Below are 7,262 nucleotides of genomic sequence, written 5' to 3' on the forward strand. Positions count from 1 at the left end.
AGCAGGGTGGAGGATGTGGCTGGAATCAGATATTCTGATATGTAGTGGCTAGGGTATTAACGTTTTCATCATTTTCTTCTGCAGCACTGGGAAGCACAGGTGTAGAATGTTCAATCAGGGCTGGGGGCGGGGAGCCCGGCGGTGTTGCAGAATAGGTACCCTTGGAGGATAAAGGGGAAAGAGGGTTCCTGACAAAACAGGAACTGGCCAGGGAGGGATGTGAAGGTGGGGAAAGGCTATGAATCTTGAGGAAGGGGGTTAAGGGGCTGGGCTACCTCTAGTCTTGCTCCAGTCCTGTCTCTTTTCCAACACCCTAGCCAGAATGATCTTTCTAAAGCAGACATCTGCTTCCCTTCCTTAACATCAACTAGCCTGTCTGCTCCATGAGGGCAGGGATTTTTTTTTTAAAGTTTATTTATTTTGGGGGAAGGGGAGAGAGCAAGAGAGAGAGAGAGAGAGAGAGAGAGAGAATTCCAAGAAGGTTCCAAACTGTCAGTGAGAGCCCGATTCAGGGCTTGAACCCAGGAACCAACCATGAGATCATGACCTAAGCTGAAATCAAGAGCTGATTGCTCAACTGAGCCACCCAGGGGCCCCAGTGCAGGGATTCTTTACCTTAGTTTTTATTTTTTGTTATTATTGTTATTGTTTTATTATTATTTTTTTTTTACCTTAGTTTTTAAACTTCTGTATTTCCCAGAGCCTGGAACAGTGCCTGGTATGTAGCATGTGCTCAATAAAATTTGCCAAACGAACGGATGAATGACTTCTGCATGAAGCTCAAACTTTTAAGAAAGTCAACAAGGCCTCTCATAATCTGGCCCTTGCTTTTCACTCTAGCCTCGGAGGACAAAGACTGTCTTGTTCATCTTGTATCCTCAGAATGCCCATAATGTCATCATTTAATAAATGGGGCTTGAATGAATCACTCCCTCCCTCATTCCAAGGCGAATTCCATGTTGCTTCTAGAATACATACGATTCCCAACTAGGGGTCTTTCTACACGCTCTTCCCACTGCCTGGAAAGGGCCTCCTACCCGCCAAAATCCCACCTCTGTTGCCCTTCCCATTATGTGGCTGTCTTTCTACATGGCAGGCAGAGTAATGGCCCCCTTGAGGAGGAAATGTCCGCTTCCCAATCCCTGGGACGTATAAATATGTTATCTTACATGGCAAAAGGATTGTGCAGATATGATTAAGTTAAATACCTCCAGATGGGGAGATTAGCCTGGATTACCCAGGTGAGCCCAATCTAATCACACTGGTCCTTAAAAGCAGAACACTTTACTCAGCTGAAGCCAGAGGGAGATGTGATGATGGAAGAATGGTAAAAGGGATATGACGTTGGTGGCTTTTAAGTTGGAGAACTGAGGTTCTGAGCAAAGGAATGTGAACATCTTCTAGAAACCGGAGAATGTAAGGAAATAGATGCCCCCCAACAGCCTTCAGAAAGGAACATGGCCCTGTTGACACACTGATTTTAGCCCAGTGGGCCCCGTGTTAGGCTTCTGACCTACACGATAAGCTTTTTATAAATAGTTTCTCTGCGTGGTCAGTGCAGAGCCCGAGGTAGGGCTCCATCCCACAAACCATGAGATGGTGACCTCGGCTGAAATCAAGAGTCAGACGCTCCAGCAACTGAGCCACCCAGGCGCCCCTAAGATAATAAACTTTTAATCCACTAAATTTGTGGTAATTTGTTAGAGTAGCAATAGCAAACTAATACACCCTATAATTAGCTTTCCAGGAAGCTTCCCTGGAGTGCTTCCTAACAATGTCTAGATACACCTGAAAGCTGCCTGGATTGTAACACTTATCACCGAGTGTCAGAATTGCCTGTTTGCTTTTTTTTCTGAATTGGGGCGGGGACAGATGAGGAGGGTAATTGGAGTGTAAGCTTCTTAAGGACAAGGCAATCTCTGTTGGGTTTACCTTTGAATTTATAGGACTAATTCATTGCCTGATCCAAAGCTGTTGTTCAGTATATACTTGATGAATGAGTGGGTGAATGAAGAACTGGTTACTAGTTAGGGAGCAGGTGGTCGAAAGGAATGAGAGGAGAGGGTGATTAAATCTGTGCTGCGTTCTCTCAGGGCTCTGCTCTGGGCCCGGGCTTATCCGTAAAACAAGTTTGAGCTAAAATTGCAAAGGGCAATGTTTGTACCATTTTCATTTAAAAATCCTTCAGTAGACTTTCTTTGAAGAGATCCAAATATTTTTGCAAAGGTGAATGGATACTGGAGATGGGGTAGAGAAACTCTGTAAATATTTGGTGATCAGACTGACTTCAATCCCTTTGGGTCCCACTGGCCTCGAAATCAGTCCTGCTTCTCTCTTACACCTTTTCCATGACCCAGAACATTTGGGGGCTGCCTGGTTCAGGGAGAATATTAATCCTAGTGTCTGAGTTCTTGAGGCTGTCCAAGATTATTGGGCTGCCAACCTCTCTGTATTCTCAGAGAGGAGAAGAGTAGGAGGGCTCACCTGAAACCCAGGATGTTCTCAGTTTGGAGTTTTTAGGGCCAAACACCAGAGAAGACTTCACCAAACAACTTCTCTGTACCATGCATCTCTCTGGTACCTTGTAATGGTCTCAACTCCAAACACTCTACACAGTGATGATGGAAGATGGGGTCTTTGCACAAGCAGCTACACCTTGCATTGGTTTGGGAAGCCCTGGGAAAGCCTCTTAAAATTAAACCTTTCCCGCTGGCCTAAAATTCCACCGTTACAGGGGTGCCCGCGTGGCTCAGTTGGTTAAGCGTCTGACCCTTGATTTCAGCTCAGTCGTGATCTCACGACGGCATTGGGCCTGCTTGGGATTCTCTCTCTTCCTCTCTCTCTCTGCCCCCCCCCCCTCAATAAATGTATAAACATTAAAAAAAAAAAAAAGTCAACATTAGAGATGTTTTCTGGCTCTTCAATACAATTGTATTCAACTCCCAACTATCCATATGCTTTCCTGTCATGAGCCACTGTGGGAGTCTCAGGATGAGGAGGACAAGACCGCACCTTGCACGCAGGTGCCCCTAAGGCCTTGTGAAAACAGTTTCCTCTTCAAGGTGTAACCACATAAGCTAACGTTTGCCAGCTGTAGGAAGAGGACTGTGTCAGGGTCCAGGTAACGGACGGTGTCACTGAGAGGGCAAGGAGTGAGAACTGCAGAGACCTTTCTTGCTCCACAACTTTTCCCGGTTCTGATACAGAACTGATGGTGATTTTCAGACAGGTGAGTCTGGTGAGTGGCAGGCGGCGTTGGGGATGCGGGGGGGTTAAAGGGTGAGTGGGGGGGGGTAAAAAGCATCCCTTTAAAAATTAGTGGGAGAACACCTGAAACTAATGTAACGCCGTCTGTTAAGTATACCAAGCTAAACATTGGATTAGAAAAAGACAAAATAGTGGCGGAAATTATGTTTAAGAAATGTGGGGAGGGGAGAGGACCCAATATGGAATCTGTGACATTCGACTGCCCTCTAGTGGGAGAACTAAGTTCGACAGTCTGGGCGAGGTGAGAAATGAAGAGGCACTCCCGGAAGGCATGGTGGTAAATAAGGTGCCAGATGGCACCCCTGTTTGTAATTCAACTTGGGGAAAAGCGGATTCAGTTCACGCTACCTCAGGTGTGACACTGCAATGTGAACAAGCCAGACTTTTTTTTTTTAATTAAAAAAAATTTTTTTAACGTTTATTTATTTTTGAGACAGAGAGAGACAGAGCATAAACGGGGGAGGGTCAGAGAGAGGGAGACACAGAATCCGAAACAGGCTCCAGGCTCTGAGCCGTCAGCACAGAGCCCGACGCGGGGCTCGAACTCACGGACCGCGAGATCATGACCTGAGCCGAAGTCGGAAGTGAACAAGCCAGACTTTTGATTCAACTTTCAAACTTTGCCATTGCCTGTACGACACAATTTTTCTCGCCGGCCCCAGATAAATCTGGTCAGCTGTCTCCAATCTGGCACCTCCTGTCTCTACCTCCCTCCATTCCAGCCACACTAACCTATTCACCATTCTTCACCCCCCGTTGACACTCCCTGCTCTCCTTCCAGGTTCAGTGTTTTCCTTCCCACTGTGTCTAGTTTACTGCTGTGGAAATAGTAGGTATTCAACAAGCCGCTTGATGGGTCAATCCTATCCAGTCTATTGAACTTTAAACAGAAGGAAAGGAGAGAGTGATTAAATCTGTGCTGTGTTCTCTCAGGGCTACCACGGAATACCACATAACAAAGCCATTGGGCAAGGGGGAAAAAAACCTTCAAAGCCCCTCTATTCTCTCCCCTTTAGGGAGCCTAGACAGACACCATTTCCCTTCCTTAAACAAATTTAGGTATCGCACGTTTCCACATCTCATTCATAAAAACAGAGCGAGGAGTTTTCCTTATTTAACACAGTGGATGCTTAAGAAATGCCTGAATGAATAAATGACAAACGTCTGCTGGCTCATTACAATCTACTCTGCACACCTCTGACAGTTATTTGTTGCAATTTAACTCTGACCATGTGTTTTCCTTGCTGAAAACTCCAGGGCCCCTATCCCGGTTTTGTAACCATGGCCTTGCTGCCCATGCTTATGCCACTCTGTACTTGAATTTGTCTTGCTGCACTTATTACTTTGCTAAAGTGGTTTGCTTACGTGTCTGCCTTCTTTCCCAGGCTGTGAGCAGGATCCGTGTCCTACAGATCTCCGACTCCAGAGCTAGTGCAGGACCTAAGCCATAATAGATGATCAATAAATATGCAGTTAAATCATTCCTTCCTGTTGCATTTTGAGTCTGTTCCTTCTAATCTTATTCACTGTGGGAGAAGGAAGAGCGTGGTAAAACTTCAGGTTTAGAAGGTATCTTACAGGTCATTTGATCAATTTCCCTCATTTTATAGATGTGGAAACCCAGGACTGCTCAGGATCACACAATTTGTTGGTCTTTGTTCTAAAAGAATCAGACAATTGTGGGAAAGAAATTCCTCCAACCAAGGCTGAGCTGTTTTGTTGTTCATTGTGTTCAGAAGCCTCCAGTTCCCAGAAACAAAAATGAATTCCCTTATCAGCCTTCGAAATTTCATGATCCTGCCTTTCCCCACCCCATGCGTCAGGGCTGCTGAAACTGATTTTGGGAAAAACTAGGCTGATCTGGAGATTTATGTTGCCAATACTCCACGTTGTTCCCACTGGTGCACGCTGACACTGCTTTGCAAGGGCTCATTTTGTGAATCTGACCTGGCAACTGCAAGGTGCCTAGAAGGCAGGGAAAAGCAAAAATTCGGTCAAAACCGAAATTAAAAGTCTAAGCTTCTTCTCTCTCGTCTAAATGTGGACCCACCTTTCCCCTGTCACTTCTATTTTCCTATATTAGCTGCTCTAGTCGTGAATCAAATGCGTCTTTCCTTCTTTTGTGCTGAGGGATGCTCATCTAACAGCTGTATCATCTAGTTAATGGAAATGTATTTTTCATTAAAGAGAAAGATACGGTCATCTAGTTCCGTGGGGTAACTAAAATTAAGAGGTCCTATTGGCGAAGTGATAAACGGAAGACACAAGAATCGTAACAAAAAGAGGTCACAGCTCTATGTCTGAAAGTTTAACGTTGGTTTCCCTTTCCCATAAGTCGCTACCATTTCGTTTCAGAGTTTAGTAGATACTGGCAATTGATCAAATATGAAATATGCAAGAACTTCAAGAACACACGTCTTAAGGAAATGGGGAAATAGAAAAATAAATGCTTTTTAAAAATCTTGCTAAAAAAGATACTTTAAATATGGTTCAACCAGAGAAGTAATTTATTAGAATTATATCAAGTAAACAGAAGAGCAGAGCCTCTCAAGAGCGCCCGGATAGCTCAGTCGGTAGAGCATCAGACTTTTAATCTGAGGGTCCAGGGTTCAAGTCCCTGTTCGGGCGTCTGTGGCTTTTGCCCCTTACTTACATTACCAAATATTACCGTATGAAAATCTCAGCACTGAAGCAAACTTCTGCTTCAAATTGAGTTTTTTTTTCCTTGCTTTCAGCATATGCGAGGTAAATATGTTCTCAGGGAAGAAAACACTGACTACGCGAACTCAATTTCTTGGTGAATATGGAAGCTTTTGTGTGGTGGTTTCCCCGTGAGACGGAATTTGTGTTGTTCAGATTGTTAAAAATCGAAGCTAAAAAGGAAGGCAGAAGTTAAAGCAAAGCGCCCGAACAGGGACTTGAACCCTGGACCCTCAGATTAAAAGTCTGATGCTCTACCGACTGAGCTATCCGGGCTCTCACAAGAGAAAGCTCCTATTACAATGCCTTACATAAGAATAAAGAACCTTGCGTAATCGCTTCCTTCCATCCACATTTTGTGAAACCGTTTTAAACCCAAGAAAGCTCACGATTCTTACAACAAAGAGAAACAGAAGACCTGAATCATGTACTTGTCAGCAGCGTTAGCAGCTACTTCAGAACTGAGAGGTATTTATGTGCCCAATAGCCATTATTACGTAGGCTTCTTTGATTTGTAATCAACCCAACACATCCAGGATTAAGAGAACGGCAAGGTACATCACTTTTGAAGCGTTGTGGTGGCATCAGGTCTCTTTTATTGTTGATAATCACGTGGATATCAGTTCTAAAACTGACCCGACAACAGAAAAGAAGAAAAGAGTCTAAGAGAAGAGCATAAATATGCTGCTGGGAAGCTACTGGGTTGAACTGCAGAGTACAAACTGGGAGAAAGGACCCTGCAGAGGGATAGTGTGAGTGTCCCGCAGGTCCCTTGAAGACGTCCAAATAATTTTAAATGACGCAAACCCTGGAGGAAGTCACCAGCAGTGATCCTGGGGGGTACAAGCCCTGCCAGCCAGAGAGACAAGAAAGCTGAGCGTGCCTGCAGAGAGATCTTACTGATCATGGCATTCGAGGCTCTTCTCTTCCACTGCCATCAGTGATCTGAGCACTGCCTTCTGCTACAGGGCTGGCTTTGAGACTTATCCACCATGGGGCTCAGGGTGAGACATTAAAGAATTTGTGTTCGCTGGTGTTGCTCTCCCTTAATCCATCTGCCTAATTCCAACAGTTTAGGAGTGGTTGTTCAGGCCCAGCAATGTCACTTTTAGGAATTTGTCCTGAAGAAATAATCAGGGATATATAAAAAGACTTGGTTACAGGAGAGATCGTCATGATATTTTAAGTGGAAAATACTGCAAATGACAGAGAAGGCTATATAAATTATGGTACTGTCTTAATACATGGAGTATCATGTAGCTATTAATAATCATGCTGTAGAAGAATACGACTTG

General features: G+C 44.5%; 2 non-coding genes across 2 annotated transcripts; one reads left to right on the plus strand and one right to left on the minus strand.

Moving 5' to 3' along the window:
- Positions 1-5,822: 5,822 nt before the first annotated feature.
- TRNAK-UUU (transfer RNA lysine (anticodon UUU)) lies at positions 5,823-5,895 on the plus strand. Its single transcript has one exon. It is a non-coding gene; the product is annotated as a tRNA-Lys (tRNA).
- Positions 5,896-6,170: 275 nt separating this feature from the next.
- TRNAK-UUU (transfer RNA lysine (anticodon UUU)) lies at positions 6,171-6,243 on the minus strand. The gene has a single exon. It is a non-coding gene; the product is annotated as a tRNA-Lys (tRNA).
- Positions 6,244-7,262: the final 1,019 nt, after the last annotated feature.

Source organism: Panthera onca, chromosome F1, assembly GCF_046562875.1.
Source record: "Panthera onca isolate mPanOnc1 chromosome F1, mPanOnc1 haplotype 2, whole genome shotgun sequence".
Lineage (NCBI taxonomy): Eukaryota > Metazoa > Chordata > Mammalia > Carnivora > Felidae > Panthera > Panthera onca.